At 39.2% G+C, this 20,558-nt stretch overlaps 3 long non-coding RNA genes across 4 annotated transcripts; 1 reads left to right on the top strand and 2 right to left on the bottom strand.

Moving 5' to 3' along the window:
- Nucleotides 1–10,312: 10,312 nt before the first annotated feature.
- LOC148676525 (uncharacterized) lies at nucleotides 10,313–18,577 on the bottom strand. Its single transcript, XR_015927163.1, has 3 exons — nucleotides 18,256–18,577; nucleotides 11,034–11,080; nucleotides 10,313–10,399 (listed from the first exon to the last, which is right to left on the bottom strand). It is a non-coding gene; the product is annotated as an uncharacterized LOC148676525 (long non-coding RNA).
- LOC148676526 (uncharacterized) lies at nucleotides 13,141–15,253 on the bottom strand. The gene is made up of 2 exons (XR_015927169.1): nucleotides 14,993–15,253; nucleotides 13,141–14,143 (listed from the first exon to the last, which is right to left on the bottom strand). It is a non-coding gene; the product is annotated as an uncharacterized LOC148676526 (long non-coding RNA).
- On the top strand, nucleotides 15,429–20,274 carry LOC148676524 (uncharacterized). Of its 2 annotated transcripts, XR_015927154.1 has the most exons (4): nucleotides 15,429–15,870; nucleotides 16,139–16,212; nucleotides 17,290–17,374; nucleotides 18,959–20,274. It is a non-coding gene; the product is annotated as an uncharacterized LOC148676524 (long non-coding RNA). The 2 variants fall into 2 exon arrangements; XR_015927151.1 differs by lacking the exon at nucleotides 16,139–16,212 and having other exon boundaries at nucleotides 15,491–15,870.
- Nucleotides 20,275–20,558: the final 284 nt, after the last annotated feature.

Here is a 20,558-nt window from a genome sequence, read left to right as displayed (position 1 = left end):
GAGCAAGGCCCTTAACCCCAACTGCCCCAGGGGCATCATGGAGAGCAAGCTGGGGTTTGTGAAAAGACAAATTCCTAATGCAAGAGATTGTAAAGGGTTAATAAGGTGATGTTATTATTATTATTAGTTAATATCTTAAATGGACCATTTTGGCCATTTTTGCCAGCTCTTTATGTGCTGGGACTTTAAAGAGACATAGAGGTCCTGCAGATATCAGACTTTTCTGTTTTAAAAATTATGTTTATAAAGTATATTAATAAAGGTATATCACATTTTGTATGTTTTTATCAACTCTTAAGCATTTTCAAGTCTAAGTAAATTATACTGACCATTTGATTAAAAGCTTTAGCTGTAACAAAAATGTCCCTTAAAATACTACAAGGAAATTTAGCATTGTGATTAATTCAGATTTGTCTTCATAAAGGGTGCAATGATCTATATTATGGAAATGAAAGTATTCCATGAATGGGAAATTCTACCACTTTAGTTTAGTTGTTTTGAATAGCAGATTATTGGAAAAGATGTTTATGAATGCTGACTGGTTGATGTTTGTTGGTGTTATAGTTTCAATTAATATGTGCAGAAATAATCAGTGTTTTTCTGGTCTGAATTTGTAGATTGAGGGCATCTTGTGGACACTTGAGGAAATTACATCAATGGTAATTCCTCTTACAGTATTGTAACACGATTGGGACCAAACCAAACTTTACATCCAAACAATTGTCACAAAAAGTGAACAGAAGAAGGAAAGGTTTATGAGCTGAGATTAAGTTTACTTTAGGCATCACTATTGTGTTGTAAGGGATGTAGGGTTTTAATTTAACAATCAGAAATTGTAATTGTAAATTGTGAGGGTACTTGACAACTTTTAGGGATCAATTAAACATAATAATTTACAGTCTCACACACTTATTCTGAATATACAATGTATAATTTATTGATACAGCCAAAACATGCATTGCAAACAACGAACATGACAGAATATATCTGTTAAACAGTCTTCTGTGATACAAAAGGCTAATAGTTCTCTCAGGGATAACAAATAGAGTTAATAACTTCACAGATTAAATATGCATCAACTAATGTGTTATGATGGTCTAGCTCATAGGTTCTATCAGTCTCATTATTTATATCACTTAATCTCAGACACAAGTAAATATGCATTTACTATCATGAAGTAAAGATCAAACATGTCTGGAATAATAGTACAACTCTCGAGAATTCTAATGTGAATAAAATAATTTATATTAAAAAATCTGTTGGCCACACATCCATGATGAGTTAAATTTTCCACTGATTTGCACTGCCCTGTACTGGGAGTTTCATAGTTACAGAGAGGAGAGAAAGAGAGCTTTGCCTGACATTGCTTAGCAGCTTGCATTGGCCTCAGGCACCTCTACCAAAGTGAGCATCTTGCTGACTTCAGTCTTTAAAAATGGTTTGTACTAAGTTTGTCTTCTTGGGGTCTGGCTGCAAGGTAGACAAAGGGTAACTCGGTTCATCCTGGCTGTAGCTTTGATCAGAATATGCTTGTATAATCTGGATGTTGACATAAAGAAAGAGTCCAACTTTTTTATTTTGTTAATCAAGCAGAAATAACAATGGGTCTGTGAACACAAGATTTCTTCGTTAAAGAAAGAATATCTTGGATAGAATTTACAGTACTTCATTGACTTACTGTGTTGGCCAAGTGTCTTTAAGAAATGTTTAAGTTGTGACTTGGACTAATAGTAGTCATGTAATTGGAAAAGTCAGATTGTTAGTTTAGATGGAGAGATGAGGAGCCAGTAGGTTCACCAGTGAGATTTTTAGCTCTGACTTGGATCCCATCTGCTCAAGCTTGAAAATTCCCTTCATTCAGCTCTGCTTCCTTCAGCCATGCCCATCTTCAGTGTTTTTTTTTCTTCTCCACCCTCAGTACAGCTAAAGCCTCTCACTCTATGCTGCTCTCAGGCCACCCTCATTTTCGCCGCCAGATCCTTGAGGGTAAAGATGTCAATTCCATTTCTCTCATACTAAATGTTTCTAATCGTAATTACTGAGTAGTGGTTTCACTCTCAGAGAATTTATTCTGAATTTCTCTATTTTCAGGGATGTCATCTGTTCTTTCCACCCTCCGCAGCGCCAGGAGTGGACTGCTACTGCTTGTCTTTATTTATTAAAGTGGTTCTTTATTTTGCCCAATTAAATTTTCAGTTTGAACCGATTTGTAATTAAGCCACTCTTCCTGTTTTAAGGCACGCCCCTATTTGAATATTCATAACATAGCGGTTTTGACATCTGTAGATCTGTAAAATGATTCTCGTCTTTCTTCTAACAGTGGAGCTCCGAAAGGTTTTCTCATTGGCTCCTTCGTAGAGTGTCTTCATCATTTGGGATCAGCCCCTTTTTGGTATTGCTTTTAGTAAGCTTTCCTATCCCTTAAGATATGGTTAAATTTGCAGCTTACCTTCCTCTTGACAGCTGTCTATATTTTCATTTCAGATTTTGAAATTATCGGTAATGTGACTTGCTATCCTAGTCGGCGCATTAAAATTATGATATCCACATTACCTCAAGCCAAATCTTTCTCCCATCTTCTCGTGTTATACAACTGTCGTCTATCAATGCCCACGTTACTATATCAGCTGACGTTCAGAAGGATATCAGACTGTGGATCTCTACTCTGTCTTCAGAACTGCCTCTCTCTTCTACAAGAATTGGTGTTCTCCTCTGCATGACCTCTCCATTTTCTCTAATGCTTCTGTCATTCTTTCAGTAATATTCAATGCTCAGTGTTTTTCTCTCTCTCCTTGTATAATCGTCAGCCCTTCTAGAGCTCTACCCTATTGTTGCTGCCATCCATGTCTGTGATACCTCAGGACCAGTGATCAATCTTTTTTCTGATATCGTGTCCGCTGCTTCCATTACCGATAAAGGAAGATGCCCTTCTCCTAGTTTCAAGTTTCCTTCGCTATCTCACCTGGATTTCCTTCAGCTCTAGTGAGGATCACCTCCCTGGCCTTTCCAATGCTCAACCAATGCTTTTTACCATTCGCAGTTACCCAAATCCTGCATCCTAAATGCCCATCTCAGCTCTTTTCCCCTTCAAGTTCCGAGTTCAGCATTCTTTTGTCGTTTAGAATCAATTCAGCTTCAATGGAGGTGTTACTACAGTGCATGCTTTAGCCCCATCTGCCCACACAGCCTACTCTTCTGCCAGGACTGCATGCTCTCCCTTTGCCCCATTTCACCGGCCACTTTTATTTCCATTTTAACCTTGCTCTTCTCGCTGTTTTGCAAGTGCAACAGAATCTTACCTCTGGGATTCAGTTCTGCCTCACGTTTCAGTCCCTTTAATGTCCTCACTGCTTTCTGTTGCATTTCATGGAATCCAGAGACAGCACGTCTAAGAGTTCCTTTCAGGAAGCCTATCTCCTCCAACATCCTCCGCTTGTTTCCTGAGACAAGGCAGTTTTACCCCTTCAAGGATGCTCTTTTGGATGCAATGTGTTTGACTGCCTCAGATTTAAGAGCCGCAACTCACCAGTCTGTGTGTATTCCATTTTCCAGAATTGAGTGACTCGACTTGCAGTATATCCCAGCCTCTCATTTTTTTTTCTATGTTCTTCTAGCCTGATCCACTTCGTTGTGGATACTTCAGTACCCAGATACATGTTTTCTCCTCAGCTGTGAGCTCAATCTCCAATGCTGGTCTCAACCTTCAGCTTACTCTCCTCGTTCCTTCAGAATTGGAGCTGCCATCTCCACTGCCTGAGTTATCCTGGATATTCAACTTATTTAAACAATGGGCCAGTCATCCACCTCTGCACTCCACCTTTACATCAATACCACTCTCAGACATTTCAGCTACTCATGATCTATTGCTAGTATGCCCGGAGTGGGGGTGTCTGTTCTGCTGGGGCCAGCAGAGGTTTTCCCCTGAATTGGCATATAGGGTTTTTTTCCTCTCCACTGTGCGGTCAGGCTCACTCATAACCTCATCACCTTCCTCTTCTGTTCTTTTCTCTTGTTTGTTTTAATTATGCATTGGAAAACTGTTTGTCCTCACAGGTGTTGGGAGGGAAAGTGTTGGTCCGGGGTCCATCTTTGCGGGGTATTTGAAGCTTACTTCCCTGACCTCAGGATGGCAGCGCCACCTTGTCTCTTTCTGGGGAGGTTCTCAAGCGTGAGCCAGAGGGAACCCCTGGCCACATTATTCTTGGGAACTGTAACTTGTTAATTCTCGTTCCCTCTGTACCCTGAGGGTTTATCCCAGTTGCGAGGCAGCGCCTCAAAGCAACTCTCAGCGAGTCAGGGGACTTCTTTCGCTTCCTTCTCGAGCAGCTTTCTCTTCATTCTCAACCCCATCCAGCAGCACTTCTCAAGTGATTCCTCCAGTCAGGGGTTATTTTTCTTCCCCCTTGAGGGATTCGTTTCCAGTCGTGAGGCAGCCCCTCTCATGAGACTCTCAGTGAGTCAAGAGGCTATCTCCTCCTTTCTATCCCCTGAGGGCAGCTCCTCTCAAAGCGACCCTCAAAAAGTCAGGGGTCTTCCTCTTCCCTTTGTCACGATTGCAAACCCCTCCTCTTAAGGGCGCTTCAGCTCTTCCTCGTTTGCCTCATTCCCCGCACCTGTTCCTTGTTTCTACCCCGTTTAAGTTCGCCTTTAAAAGCCAGGCGCTCACTTCACTCGAGGCTCTGCATCTGATCTCCGCATCGTGCGAGCCCGGGTCCTGGTTGCGCCTGGCTCCGTTATGTTTTTAGCTTCCTGCGCCTGTTCCTGTTCCCCCCGCCGGTCCCAACCTGGCACCTGTTTTTAATCTCTGGTTTTTGGATGGATTACTCGGCCATGGGCTTTGCTTTCACTTTTGATTCTCCCTTTGGATCTCTTTGGATTGTCAGCCTCGGCCACACCTCCCCGGATCACCAGCACTGCATCAGCCTCGGCCACACCTCCCCAGATCACCAGCACTGCATGGGCACGCCCCCCTGTTTTCATCCCCGTATTCCTGCATGACATTTTCCCCAGTGTTTCCTCACTATTCTGGATTGTGTCATCCGCATAGGGTCCGGAAAGAACTGTCCTGTTACACCCTTTCTATATCCCCTGAGGTCAGCGCCTGGTCATGAGGCAGCACCTCTCAAAGCGATCCTCAGCAAGTCAGGGGAGTCTTTCTCTTCCTTCCCTACCCCTGAGGGCCTAGCTCCCAGTCGTGAGGCAGCGCCTCTCAAGCGACTCTCCACGAGTCAGGGGTGTTCATGTTTTCACACCATGGAGGCTGCCGAGCCAGCCAACCCAGTCGACCACCTGGGTTCCCCTGTGGGGTCCGGGTGCTCTTTTCTCTACTAACTTTTTGCTTAATTAATATTATACATACTGATGAGAAAAAGAAACACACCATTTTCTGGAATGAGAATACTAAATTTATAGCTTATGTACTGTACTTTCACAAAAAGTTGTCAATTTTTCAGCCCACTGACCAGCAATACAGTTTGTGAAGTGAGGTATTGCAACTTGCCAATCACACGAAAGCTCATTAGGTGCACTTTTATCCAACGAGGTCCAGATTGAACAATGTCTGATCAGGTTACCTTTAAAAAGGCCTTAATTCAAAGCTTAGGTCACTGCAAGAAAAGGTCACACTTAGTCAGTTTTTTGTGCATTCCATAATGCCTTGAATGTTACCAGAAGCAAGGGAGAAGGCCTTTGGCATGCTGCAGGCAGGCATGTCATGTGCCAGCTTTGCCAGATTGCCAGACACTATGGAGTAAGCCGCTCCACTGTGTCCTGACTGCAGAGGTTTCAGCAGACCAGCAAGACAGATGACCATCCAACATCCGGTTGCCTTCAAGTGACCACACCAGAGCAGGACCGACACATCAGACTGGTCCATCTGAGAGATCATTTCAGATTTGCCACCCATACTGCTGCTGAAACTGATGCGGGCATTGTGTTTGCTGGCCGTGACAGGACAGTGCGGCTCCATGCTGCTGGCCTTAGAGCAGGGTGACCTGTCAGTGGCCCTCTGCTTACACCTCCTAGACATCACACCCGACTGGCTTGGGCCAGACAGAGGCTGCATTGGACTTGTTAGCAATAGCATCAGGTCCTTTTCATGGATGAGTCACTCCTCAGCTTGTTCGATGCAGACGAGAGGGTCAGAGTGTGGAGGAGGAGTTGTTGTGTTTCATTTTTGCATCAGTATATATTGTTACAAAAAGGGGGATCCTGGAGAAAATTCTAGATTTACCAAGCAGATAAATCAATAAGTAATTTGACTCATCGTTACAAGCTGAGAGTTAAGATTTTGTCAAGTATATATGCGAGTGATTGGTACAGTTAAAAGCATATACATTCTTTGTTCTCTGCCACAGTTTTGTTAAAAAGAGTAATGAGTCAGGTACACTGGGTTAAACAAATATTTGTTAACAGTGACAATACACACACTAAACAAGATACAATACAGAAGTTACCCTATATACTTTTACAAACTTTCAAATAAGGTGTTCCAGAGGCCTAACATCCGAGCCACACAGAAAAACCCAAGACTATTACCAAGTATTCAAACTATTATTATAATACAACAAAGCCCAAAAAAATAGATAAGTTGCCGTCTAAACTAAACAGCGGTTAAATGCTTTCTGTAAACCCTGGTGCAACAAAATAAAAGGTAATCTATTTCTCTATTCTGAAAATGCACCCATGAGCCAGGAGAGGCCATTTTTACCCAAGGGATTCTTTACAAGAAATCAAAGTTCCCTAAAAAACACAGAATAGCAAGCTCTCTTAACAAGGTTCAAATATTTCATGTTTTTTTGGGGTGATGTTGAAAAAGGAGCCTCTACATTCTCTCGTCTCTTCTCCTTGTTTGTCTTGTAGTCTCTTCTGCACTGTCTGCCTGTTTTATGCATCTGTTCCCGGACTGTTGACTCACACTTAATCATTTATCCATAACTTAACTAAGGTAAACCAAGAAAAATTTTATGATTGCTTTGATGATGAATCAAGGACCACTACATCCCTTTTTGAATCTGGCCTAACAATATTCAATTTAGCAACATAATATGTCATCTTAAGCTTCTTTCACCTATTTGCCCAAGGTACTCTACTAAATCAGAAATTATGAAGGTAAGATTTCAAGAAAAATACCATGATGCAGAGTATTTTTTCTATTTCTCTTCCATCTGTTCCTCACTAGAAAGCATCATGGTAACAGGAGGCTCAGTGGGGCAGGGTTTGGCATTGTTGCATAACAGCAATGGGGCCCTGAGTTCTAGACCTGGGGTGTTACAGTGCTCTGTTTGGAGCTTGTATGTTCTCCCTGCATTTGCGTGGGTTTCCTCCAGGTGCTCCACTGTCCTCCTACAGTCCGAAGAAATACAGGTAAGTTAACTGGAGTCTGGTAAAATTCATCACACTAGGTGTGAGTGTGTGCATGTCTGAGTTTGCTCTATGATGGACTGGGGTCCCAACCAGGGTGCACCTGTTGCTTGCTGGGACAGGGGGCAAAGCAGAAATTATTTCCTGAGAAATCAAGTAAAAATACATATTTTAATAATAAATATGTATGCGTGTGTTAATCTTGAACTTCATACAGAATTTTAAATGGTTTCAGTACATCTTTCCTTACATTCAAGAAACACACTCTGTGCTCTGAAGGATCCTTAAGATTGCACAGATTAGCTTGGAAACCTTAATTTTTCCAATTAACCCCAAGTAAAAATAATCAACTCATATCAGAGATGGGTGCCTAGGCAAGCAAGTCTTCTGCAATGAACATTTAGGACTCTACCTGAAAGAGCTCTAGATAAGCTACATGTGAAATTGTATTTTTTATATAATCACAATCTTCAGATGCTCTGAATTATATGCTTTGCACGAGCACAACAGAATCTATTTTGTGTTAATGTACATAATGAACACATTTACATCATACATACTGAATAGTGATTCAAAAAACAAAAGAATGAAAAATTTAAGCACAGAATCTACTTTTGCAAAATTAAGGGTACATGCTTATGCTCTGTAAAGCGTCTGTTCATGTGCAAATTTTACATGACAAAAAATACCTAGGCAACAACTATTTTCAATAGACTCAAAATAGTTCAGACCTGGATAAGACATTAACAGTACAAGGAGGTAACACTTTTACTGTAAGTTATACACTTGGAATAATAAACACTAGAAGGAAAACAAGGAAAGTACAGAACTTATTAGAGCTGCACAAAATCCTCTTATCACAAAAATACTGGAGTGATTGGTACAAAGCTACTGTATCACAAGTGTGATAGTGTCAGTAGTGTTAAGAGGCTGCCTGAACACCGGCAGAGTGTGTATTGTCTTCCCTGCAGTGTGCCGGTGTATAGTCGTCTGCAGAAGTTTCAGTTCTCTGGTACAGGAGAGAAATCTTTCTCTGATCGGAGAGATTAGTTTGTGTCGCCGGTGAGGGGAACACATTCGGTTCTGCCGTGAACACTGTCTGCGGGGGCGTGGGGATCTTAAATCGCAGCGCTGATTAGCGTCAGGAGTGCAAGCTGCATATTCCCCCGCGCCGCAGAGTGAGAAATGCAGTGGGAGGTGTGTTCCACTGTCACACAAGTAAAAGAAGATTCTACAGTCTAATGAGACCATAAATTGACTTTTATAGCCACAATGCTAAGCATTATGTTTTATGTTTTATGTTTTATGTTTTATGTTTTTGTAAGCACAACACCACACCATCCTGAAAACACCATTCCTACCATTAAACATGGTGGTGACAGCATTATGCTATGGGGATGCTTTGCTGCATCAGGGCCTGGAAAACTTGTGAGGGTAAAAGGCAAAATGTGTGCCGCAAAGTAAAGAGAAATCCTGGAGAAAAACCTGCTGCAGTTTGCAAGAGACTTGGGACTTGGGAGAAGATTTATCATCTAATAGGACAATGATTATCTCCTAATTACGAGATAACACATTCCAACATATTGTATGTGATCAACGAACGATAGCACAATTGTCATACATTATCATTATCCGACTTTCAGTTTTAAGCTGTGGAATCGTTTCCAGGCCACACTAATTCTTGTTTGAGGATACATGTAAATGTATCCTCAAAAATAGTTAGAACTGTCAAGATCACTTAACCCACTGTTCCAGCAAAGCTAGTGGTAGCTTGTAGATACTGTCATTGCATAATGTAACAGCTTGTACACTGTAATGATCATTGAATGAACACTGAAATGATTGTTGCCATCTCACGATTACAAGATAACACATGATTTTTCTTCATGGCAGCAATGCACTTCCATGGTGATTATATACTTCAACGGCAAAAAGAATTCTCTCTTGTGCTAAAATAAGCTATACATTAATAAGAGTTCCAAAGTTAAATAACTGGATGAAAACAAACAAAAATATAATTTAAATTAGAACACCATTAGAGATACATGGAAAGAATAGTGAGAGCAAGCAGGTGATAAATGACTTCTGCACACATCCTAGAGCTGCTGCTGCTGCTGCCACGAGCCTGGTCTTTGGTAGTTTTTGTAGGGACTACAGCTTCTGCAGAGTCAGACTTGGGATCTGAAACATAGAAAATGAAAAATGAAACAATATTCAGTAACCAAAAATGCCCGTGTTCTACAATGAATAGTGTGCTCAATTAAAATATTCATCCCCCCCCATCACGATCAGCCCTTGGCTTAGATGAAGAAGGCAACTGCCACCAGGGGGGCCCCCTCAATGTGCAACAGACGATTTTGTAAATCAGCTTGTTCACAAATCTGAAATGAAGAACCACTGAAGTGAATTTGTCTGTTGCTGCTGTACTAATCTAGGCTGTTTAAAATGTAAAGTATAATGTCATACTGTCCTTAGTGGAAAATTACAGATAATTATGTAGCAGTTGTGAAGTCTGTAGAAATGGAATGATCAATTAATTAAAGGATGAAAGAATGTTGGAATAATTGTACAGTGATTATTAATGTTGACTTAAGGCTACAATTGAACCAATTATAGGGAAACAAAGTGAATTTTGCAACTCCTGACTGACAAATTGCCTTGGCTGAATTAAAAGAATTTAAAACATGCATACATATAGATTAAAAAGCAAACAGTTAAATACCTCCAACAAAAAGAACTGATGTGCTTATCAGTTCATTTTCTAAATGACACTTGTATGTTCCATTATCAGTTTTCTTCAGATCTGTCAGCTTCAAGGAGAAATTACCCTTTGGAATTTCGTCATGAAACAGCTGAGTCCTGTTTATAAACTGGATGTTCTGTTTTGATATAGAGTCCTTCCCATTGAAAAAATCGTGCACTCTTTTGCCTGCGCCATAGGACCACAATATAAGTGTACGGCTTCCACTTATTTTAGTAGTACAAGGCAAGACAACACTTTCTCCTTGGAATCTAAAAATGGGCTCCTGTGCAGAGACTATAAAATAAAAAACAATTACAACAAAATCAAGATATACATTAAAACACTGGGTACAGAAACATAAAATAAATTTGACACAAGAAAAAGTATAATAATTATCATTAATTTAAATGAAGCAAATGTGGTCACAAGTTATGGTGCATGAATAATTCATATGCAAAACATGAGATATAATGAATAAACCCATAAGCCTGTGACATGGTAGCAAAATGTATAATGGTTAAGGTAAAATATTCATCCCAGTCCATAGAGCATATTTGGTAAATAACAAATTCCCTTAACTTGTTGACTTAGCCTCATAACAGCTAAAAATCTAGGATTCCATATTTAAAAAGTTGTACCTATGATGAAACAAATTAAGACAGTGAAACAGCCAACACTAAACTCTGTTTCATAAGAATAGTTACCCTTACATCGATTCAATGCTCTACAAATCTTTGAGTAATCCACTCACTTGTTTGTAACTAATACAGGAGGTTCATCATATCTGTTTTACCTACTAATGTGTTAGAAAAACACCTAATCAAAAATATCAATAGAAAGAAAATAAAATTCACATAGGTTTGTATTTCTTTTCACAAAGTAAAAAATAATTTTCTCCAAATATCAAAAGTATTTTTCATCACCATACCTTTAACTGTGCTGGTAAATAACACCACAAAGGATAACTGCAAACACCTGTAAAAACAAACATTTAAAATGTAATTACATTGTATCCCCTAATAAGCTACATATAGAAAATAAAGACAAAACATTTTCTAGTTCCATCAACTTCATGAAGCTGTGATGAGTTAAAACAAAAGATCACACAATGTAACTGCTTAAAGATAACTTTTTAAACAAATGAAACTATAAAATCTTGTTATAATTTTGATATATTGGCATAAGTGATAAAAAGACTCATTTGACACAGACATGGATAAAATAAAGGTGTCACAGTAACACTGCAGTTAGGGCAATAGTGAGGCAGTTAGGGCTGCTTTCTCACACCTCTTTGGGCTAGGGTTCACATTTCCATCTTCCAAAGACAAAAGCTGGGTTAACTGGGTTCTAAATTATCCTGTGTGCTTGTGCGTTTGCTTGTTTAACCTGTGATGAACTGCCTTTCCATCTTGTACTCTGGGTTTTTGGGAAAATCTCTGCATTACCATAACCCATTCAGATAATGGATATATAAATTAGACTAGCAACCAATGAAATAAAGGCACACAACAGAGGACTACCATGAAGACAGCTCAACAACAAAAAAAACTACTTGCCATAAATTGTAGCAGCATGAGTATATAATAGATACAGCACACTTGCAAAGCAATGACTCACGGCCAAACCAACATCTACTTCAATGAAAACACCATTCAAAGGGTCAATTTTAGTGATGATTGGATAAATCTTCATACCAGTCCATTTAGATTTGTTATAGTGTCATTTCAGCTACAGTAATGGACAACAAAGAAACCAAATACAGCTCATAAGGGAACACTGTTTCTGAAGTTGTGTTTCTGTATATTCAATAAATCACCTTTAATGAAATAGATAATTTAATATAAGAGATATAAAATATACAATTAATAAAAATATTCATAAAACAATGAATGACTATTCTGGATATAATTCAATAGTGTGGGTTTGTCATAGCTATGAATACAAAATTCAATGTGGCCTTTATAGTTGGGGTGATGTTGAACTCCTGTTTCACTGGAATATTCATGATGGAGTGATAAACTCCTATCTGCAAGAGTAGGCTCTAGACCACATGTGGGCAAACGGCCCGCCAGCCAGTTTTAACTGGCCCTTGAGGTAAAAAAAAATAAACGAGTCAATATTTGCCATATTCCATCTTATTTGGAGCTATTTTTTTTCTTACATTTCATTATTCGTGCCGTATCATGGCGCACGAACGCTTTAGCACAGGGGTTCCAAATTGTGCATCGCGCCGCCTTGGGGAGGTGCCATTGTCGGTCAGGGGTGTCGCAGTGAAATAAAAAATTACTACAACCAAAACCCGCTTTTCATGCACACAGAATGTACGATCACTGTTTCATGTTTCGATGAGTGGTCATTTTGGGAGTTTTTTTGTAACACGATCGTAATGGAGAGGTTTTTCAATACGAGTAGAAAATGTTAAGGACATAGAGCCTAGTTCTAAAGAGAAACGGAAACCAAATACAGAAATACAGAAAAAATTGAATTTCTGTTTCACGTGCACAATTGTGAACACTGAAGAATGCCCACTGTGTTGTCTGCCTTAAAATGTTAGCTGCTGAGAGCATGCTCCCTAATAAATTGAAACAATTTGGAAACTGTTCACAGTAGTTTGATAAGAAAGCCTCGTGAGTATTTTTCGCGCAAGTTAAACGAATGAACAGAAAGCCGCTTTTTCTAACCAAGCTACAGTCCCCAGCAAAGTTCTTCTTTCATCATACAAAGTTGTGTACAGAGTAGCACAATGCAAAAAAACTCCTACTATTGGAATACCAACGAATAAGCAACAGAGCCTTGCGAATTCTGCTTCCCTTTGTAACTTCCTGCCTTTGTGAGGCTGGGTTTTCAGCACTTGCGGTTATGAAATCCAAGTAGAGATCAAAGAGTCAATACTGAGAAGGAGATCTGCGTTGCCATTTCAAAAATACTACCCAGTATGTTCGGTGAATTATGTTAATTTATTAAACAAGCCCACCTATCCTTTAAGAGGCACAAACAAAAAGACTATTTCTCCCCCTTTTGTAAAAACATGAATGTTATTTTTTTTTACTTTTTGTAATTTTATTATAAAATGTCATTTTATTTGCATTTTACAAAGATGTTGACTATTTTTAAAAAGTCATTATTAACCAAAAAGTATTTTGGTTTTGAAAATGATTTAAAAAAATAAAAATTGGATCACCTTTTTTATTTTGACCCATCATTTCCTTTTCAAATATAGAACTTATTTTCGGAGAGGGGGAGGCATGTGGAAAGGCTGTATGTTTAATTTGTAAGAAAAGGGTCACAGTGTTCAAAGAATACAATCTCAATCGGCATTTTTTTACCAAACATGCGAACTATGCTAGCAATCTGTCATGGGAGGAGCAGGCTAAAATGTATTTTTCGGCTCTTCTGCTATCCAAGAGGCTAGCACAAAGGCAAGCTACCTGCTTGCATACAGTATAAAATTGCTGAACAAAGCAAGCCATTCTCTGAAGGGGAGCACTTGAAGGAGTATGATAAAAAACCACAGATATTCTTTTTCCAGAGAGCAAGAGCAAATTTAAGAAAATAAGTTTATCACGCAGTACAGTTACCCGTCGGGTAGAGGTAATCGCTGAAGACTTGGCTTGCGAGTTGAACAAGTTTTATTGAGTTTTTATAATTAAAATATTTCTCTCAGGTTATCGTTAACCTTGAACTAATAAGCTCATGTTGGATTTTAAACTTATATAGGGCATAGGCTATCTGTAACAGCAGCCTGAAGTGGCCCTCTATACATTTTCAAACTTTTATGTGGCCCTTGGGCCAAAACATGTTTGCCCACCCCTGCTGCACAGTAATTCAATTCAAGGTCAAAGCCTATCCCAGCAAGCAAAGGGCTTATGGCATATACCCTGAACAGGATACCAGTCCATCACAAGACAGACACGCACTCACACCAGGGCCAATTTCCCAAAAACCAAACCAGACCACATGGAGGAAACTCACGTATAGATGGGGAGAACATACAAACTCCACACAGATCCAGACCAAGGCAGAAGTGTTCTAGGCAGACTATACAAAGAATGAAATATGAATGAAACAAGCATTTACAGATGAACACGTCTTTACTTATACTGGCTAAAGTTATAGAAAAGATAATTAGGAGTAGAGGATCATAAAAAAATTAAACTATAGGCAAACCGGTTAATAGACGGAAAAGAAAGGTGAGTGCTCAACTTGGGATGATGTGATTACAGAGTAACAGACCCATGTTAGAATCACTACTCTTCCCAATTAACATTGGTGATCTAGATTCTAGTATAGATGGTAAACTAGTTATATTCATAGATACCAGATCAGGAGGATGAGGAGTGGAGAAGCTTCACAGGAAATCAGAACGGTTCTGTGAAGCTGGCTCCCCTACAAACTACAAAATGAAACTCACTGCCTTCGTTTACGCTGTTGAATCTAGCTTCTGTGCTGCTTTCAACAGCATAACTCAGCAAATTATAAGATAGGATCAATTTGCTACTGAAAAAAAATAAAATAACTAGATATGCTGAAAGGCCTGCTCTCATCTGTAACTGTTCGTATGTTCTGTAATTGAGGTCAACCAGAAACGTAACATAGCACAGCTACTGTAGATCATGTTTTAATACAAAAAATATATTTGATTTTTAAACACATTGTATACACATTATAGGTCTAAATTAGCTTTAATATAAACCGTTGTCCCAGTTCAAACACTATAAGACAATTCTATATATTTATCATTTAGCATCATCCATAACCCTATAATAATGCATTAATCTATTATACTGAACTTCCTATGTTTAAATTTACCACTGGCATGATCAAAAGCACCATTTTACAACCTTGAAATGTATTTATGTGAAGCTTAGAATTTTTGGACAGTTTTACTTTCTCTGCATCTGTAGAAATAATTGTATAATAATGGTCATGTGAGGATACTGCATGCCGGCCTCACATCTCCCCACCCACATTTTATAAATAAGAGTTCATCTGTATCCCGGGAATGTTTCTCTCTGCGAGAGAACTGCAGATAAGTGACAGTTTACTGCTGAAAAATAAAAAAAATTAACACCTAGTGAATGGAAAAAATATAATCCTCTATTTGGAAGTGGATAGCTATAAAGTTTATACTATTTATTATGCTAGACAATTCTACAATACATATAATTCTCCCTCAGCTGTGATGTTTATTTCAGACTTTGAACAAATGTAAAAGCTTAAGAAAAGCTTGATTATCCCAATTAATTACAAAACTTGTTTTTGATAAATCAAATATGGTTGATAAAATGTTCTATATGGGATATTTTTCTCAGGAACTGGTCAACTTTATCCAAAAGTTTACTCTTCACCAATACAACAAATTTAGTTAAAAGAACAGAGACAAACAGATCCACTGCACTATCAAATTAAATATGAAATTATACTCCTTCCTTGCTCCTGTAGAAAAGAACACACAGTCTAGATGGTTTGAGAGCTCTACAGTCGCACACAAACCTGAAAGCAACTGTAGACTTTGACATGAAAAAAACAGGGTGATCTGATAGGCTGTTTAGTCTGACACTATGTCATTTGTCAGGTACAGGAGAACAGCAATAAAGTTTTCCGGTACTTTTCAACCTGCAACAGGTAATGGACCGCAGAGAAGCAAAGTTTAGTTCATATTTGTTCACTTTTTATTCCCCCAAGATCAAGTCAGAACTCAGACTGTTTCTCCTCTTGGAGTGACTTCTGAGTGGAATAAAGGAGTGAATGAGATTCTGGAGCATGTAAGTACTGTAATATTTCTGTTTTGCACAGTCATTCAGATGTGAAGGAACTGGTGAGTTAATATTTACTCAAAAAGGTAATTATTAAACAGAAAACAATAGCGTTCAATGTTTTCAGTCAAGTTAGTCTCCAGGGCAAGTCTGCAGTCAGAGCAGACTTGTTCCACGTAGTTCAGTAGTGTCGTAGTTCCAGGACTGCCTATGCAGACATGTGAATACTTGCACATGCAAAAACAAACTGTAGTTGACAGTGAAAATCACTACACAGGAATGCAAACCTTCTGACAGCACCCTTCAGAGATGTGGGTCTCACCAGGCCTCCCAGCCTGTACAGATTACAGGGTAAGACTGCTTGTCTTTGAATACTGGGTACTGTAGTAGTTGAAACTACTAGGTGGATAGTAGTTCAGGTGGGTAGCTGTGTCAGCATGCGTAGGCTGCAAAGGAACAAGTAATAGGTTTAGTTCATGCTGAAAAGAGAAGAACGAAAACACGTTTTGTCCGTGGAGCCTTCTGGTGCCAACACACCTGAAGAAGGCTCCACAGCCGAAACGTTGTGTTTTCTTTCTTCTCTTTTCAGCATGAACTAAACCTATTACTTGTTCCCTTACTACTGTAGGTGGATATATTGGGAGAGAAAAGCTGTTAACTTCATGTACAATGTCAACCATAATGGTGGCCAAATTTGATTTTTAATTTATATTATTGTTAATGCTCACAAAGGGCCACAAACCAGTTTGAGATGCCCAGGCCATTACACAACCTGCTTCTCTCCAAACCATTTTTGGCCCATTAGGCCTTAACCCTCAACATAATAGGTACTAAATTTATTTGTACTAACAGAATGAACAATCTTAAAAATGGGGTTCCTGTGTTGATCAATTATTAATATTAGGTCCAAAGATAATATTTGGTCCATAACGCTATCTCTTGCTGTATCTCCAATAGAACTAATATATTCTGACCCACACAAAGCAAAATCCACACGTGTTCCACTTGTGTGTGAAATACCAGCCTGGTACAGTATGTAATGGTATGTACCTCTGGTGAACAGGCACTATAAACTTGTTATACAAAAATAAACCAGCTGTGGAATATCAAAGATTACTGTTCAGTACTATACTAGGCCCTACTTAACCACACATATGCAGCGCTGAGGAAGTTGTTTTGCCTTGGCCATATGTATGGAGTCACAGTAATGCTGCATGATGAAGTACTGCCCAATAAATATGCAAACACCAATATAAACCTTTACCAAAGTGTCTGAAAGGTTAAAGTGTGGAGAAAGGAAGGAACCAAAGAACTGTAGGCCACCTCCATAACTGGCTCACTCATATTTATAGACAATCAATTGATTCTGGATTATTACAGGACAACCATGTTTTTCCTCAAGAAACCATTAACAGTGTTTTCTCCTAGGAGTGTGGGTGTAGGCAGCTCTACATGAGGATCCTGTGGTGTTTTGGGTGAAGGCCCTCATGACTGTGACTCACTCACAGTAATGGTGAGTTAACACTTACAATCTCACACACTATGGAGCGTTGTGTGGCCAGCGCTACTACACGACAATAATATCAGGACATCTCAAGAACAAGATATATATTTAGAGGTGCATTTGATCTGAAAGGAAAGACTAAATAATAGATGATCTGAGACCAGTGCCCTGGCCTGCTGACGAGATTTGCTGAACTCCAGAAAGAGCAGCGAGACCAGGAGACAACAAAACCAGTTCTTAACCCCCAGTAACTGTAAACCTACACATCAAGATCAGACAGTTTGTAACACAAAGTATCTCAATCGCAAGATATTAGTAAATTATCACTTTACAATTCTTGACTTTCCTACGTGCACCATGCCTTGGGCGGTGACCGGGGGAAGTCCGCTGGTTAAGAGTAAAAAGCCAGTCGTAGAGTTGTTTATTAATTTAATGAACGACACAGAGCTTCTGAACAGACGGCCAGAGCTATATCTATAACATTTATTTTATAAATACCCAGAAAGGATAGCAATAATGCAATAGTGTTCTTAGAAAACGAAACCAGTCCTTATGTTTGAGACGCAAAACCGTTATCCAGCTGCGTCATGTAGTACTGTACATACAGTATACCAATAAACCGGCTGGGTGTTGTTCTTTATTCTTAAAGCTATATAAATTAACGTAGCATACACATTTACATTCCTTCTCAGGTTAATGCAACCACAAAACGGTGTTAAATACCGAATGATTAACACACGTAATAATGGTCTCAGACAATATTTTGAACATTTTACATTCGCTACAGCAGTAAAAGCGTATTGCTGTAGAAGTGCAGCCGCCAAAATATGAAGAAAAAGTATCCTTTCAGGACAACAGTACAACAGCCTACCTTATGATCATCTTATTACCTTATTTCCTTTCAGCTTTCAAGAGAGCTCAGTTGATCAGCACCGCCAAGCACCTTTCTGTGACCGACCGTCACCCCGAGAAATGATTGGATGATCTTTCGGGTTCAGCCCTGCTTTCGTGACTGTTTGGCAAAGACGTCCAATCAAATTCTCATCCTATATAGACCATTCGAGACCAGTCATTACTGACATCAAAATGATCCAATCACAGGCTGGGTGACGGTCAGAGTTAGTTGATGAGTTTTTATAAGAAAGGGTTTAGTCCTGTCTCGGGCTGCAGGCTAACGAAACTTGTAGGCTAACGAGTCTTTCTGGTGATGGATGGACGTGTGTTATTCATGTGTGTATATTAATTGTGCCAGTCTTAATATATGATGCACTAGGTCACAGAGCGTACCAATGCGCTGTAAACGTCCCGGAAATAAGCTGCCTATCTTGTGACGATGAGCTCTTGCTCATCTCCCAACACAGCAGGAACTTCAGAACGAGTTGTTCTTAAAAAAAGCCAGAAAGCACGGAAACTAGTGACGTTAAGAAACTAAGTCACCATGGAACTGAGTAAACTAAGTCACTCAAAAATCTTTAACTCTTTGATTTAGTCATTCTAAGGATCGTTTGGAGTGATAGTAAAGTCCTTATTTAGTCCTTATTTGCGATCTGTATGATAAAATAGCCTCTTCCCTTATATCCTCCTCCACTACAGTACAATACAAAACAAGATGGAGAATAAGAGGGATGTGGACAGAGACTGATCCTGAGAGATTTCCTGAAGCTGAGACAAACCTGCTGAGAAGAGCCCTGAGGTGGCTGTTGAGGCTCTCGCTTGGCGATTCTGATTCTATCCTATAACACGTCTCATCTTGCTGGTCAATTCTATAGCCTTGCAGGATCAACTGTGTAAAACAACATTTTCAACATGTCTCTGGCCCAAGCTGTAGTCCCCATCTGCTTCAAGACAACCACCATCTTCCCAAAACCTAAGAAAACCACAAAATAACACATATGCAAAACTACTACTCATCGACTTCAGTTCAGCTTTTAACACCATCATTCCAGAGAAACTAGTAAAAAAACTCAGTGCACTGGGTCTTGACACCACCCTCTGTACCTGGATTCTGGACTTTTTGACAGGCAGACCTCAGGCTGTCAGGCTTGGAAACCACACCTCCAGCACACTAACTCTGAACACTGGGGTCCCCCAGGGGTGTGTGCTTAGTCCATTGCTCTACGTTCTCTACACCCATGACTGTAAGGCCAAACATAACACCAACTCCATCATCAAGTTTGCAGATGACACCACAGTTGTGTGTCTGATCACAGACAATGAGAGGGCCTACAGGGAGGAGGTCAATCTCCTTACAACATGGTGTGAAGACAACAACCTCACCCTCAACGTTAGCAAAACCAAGGAGCTGATCTTTGATTTCAGAAAACTGCAAAACGGTCGTGCCCCTATCCACATCAATGGGACTGAAGTGGAAAGGGTTAGTAACTTCAAATTCCTTGGCATCCATATCACCGAGGACCTCACATGGTCTCTCAACGCCACTTGTCTGATTAAGAAAGTGCAACAGCGCCTGTACTTCCTAAGACGGTTGAAGAAGGCTAAGATATCTCCACCAGATCCTGACTAACTTTTACAGATGCACTACAGAAAGTGTGGTATGGAGTATTGCTGAACGCACATTGAACTCTACCTCTACCTCACATGTCAAGACGTTTACTTCCCATAATCTTCTATCCTTTATTTCATTCTGTTGATGTATGATTTGCAAAACTGTTGTTTTGCACATTATCTGTTACCTGTTGTTGTTTTGCACATTGCCTGTTGTCTTTGTCTTTCTTTTCTTATACAATTGTATATTTGTTTTTTGTACTACATACTGTCTGAGAGCTAGCTTAATAGCATTTCATTATACCATAAAATGTACCTACTGTATGTATGAGTATAATGACAATGATCTTATGATCTTATCTTTATCTTATAATGACAATAAACTTGAATTTGAATTTGAACAACAGATTACCAGATGAAGAATATGGGTAATATCTACTACTTAACTGAGGAAAATATCAATGAATATTCACCTACTTTAGAATCTGATACTACTTTAGATTAGTTTTGTTTTATATTTATTGTCTTTCATTAAGATATCCCAAAGCCCTGTACATAAAAGATTGAGAGATAAAAATATTCAAATCTAAGAGGTCTCACAAATAATTCAATAAAACAGAATACTTAATAAAATCAAGAATAATGGAGAAAAAATATGATTTTGTGACTCATGACTTAGAATGACGAT

Source organism: Lepisosteus platostomus, chromosome 2, assembly GCF_059453375.1.
Source record: "Lepisosteus platostomus isolate fLepPlt1 chromosome 2, fLepPlt1.hap1, whole genome shotgun sequence".
Lineage (NCBI taxonomy): Eukaryota > Metazoa > Chordata > Actinopteri > Semionotiformes > Lepisosteidae > Lepisosteus > Lepisosteus platostomus.
This window is presented reverse-complemented; position numbering and strand designations above follow the sequence as displayed.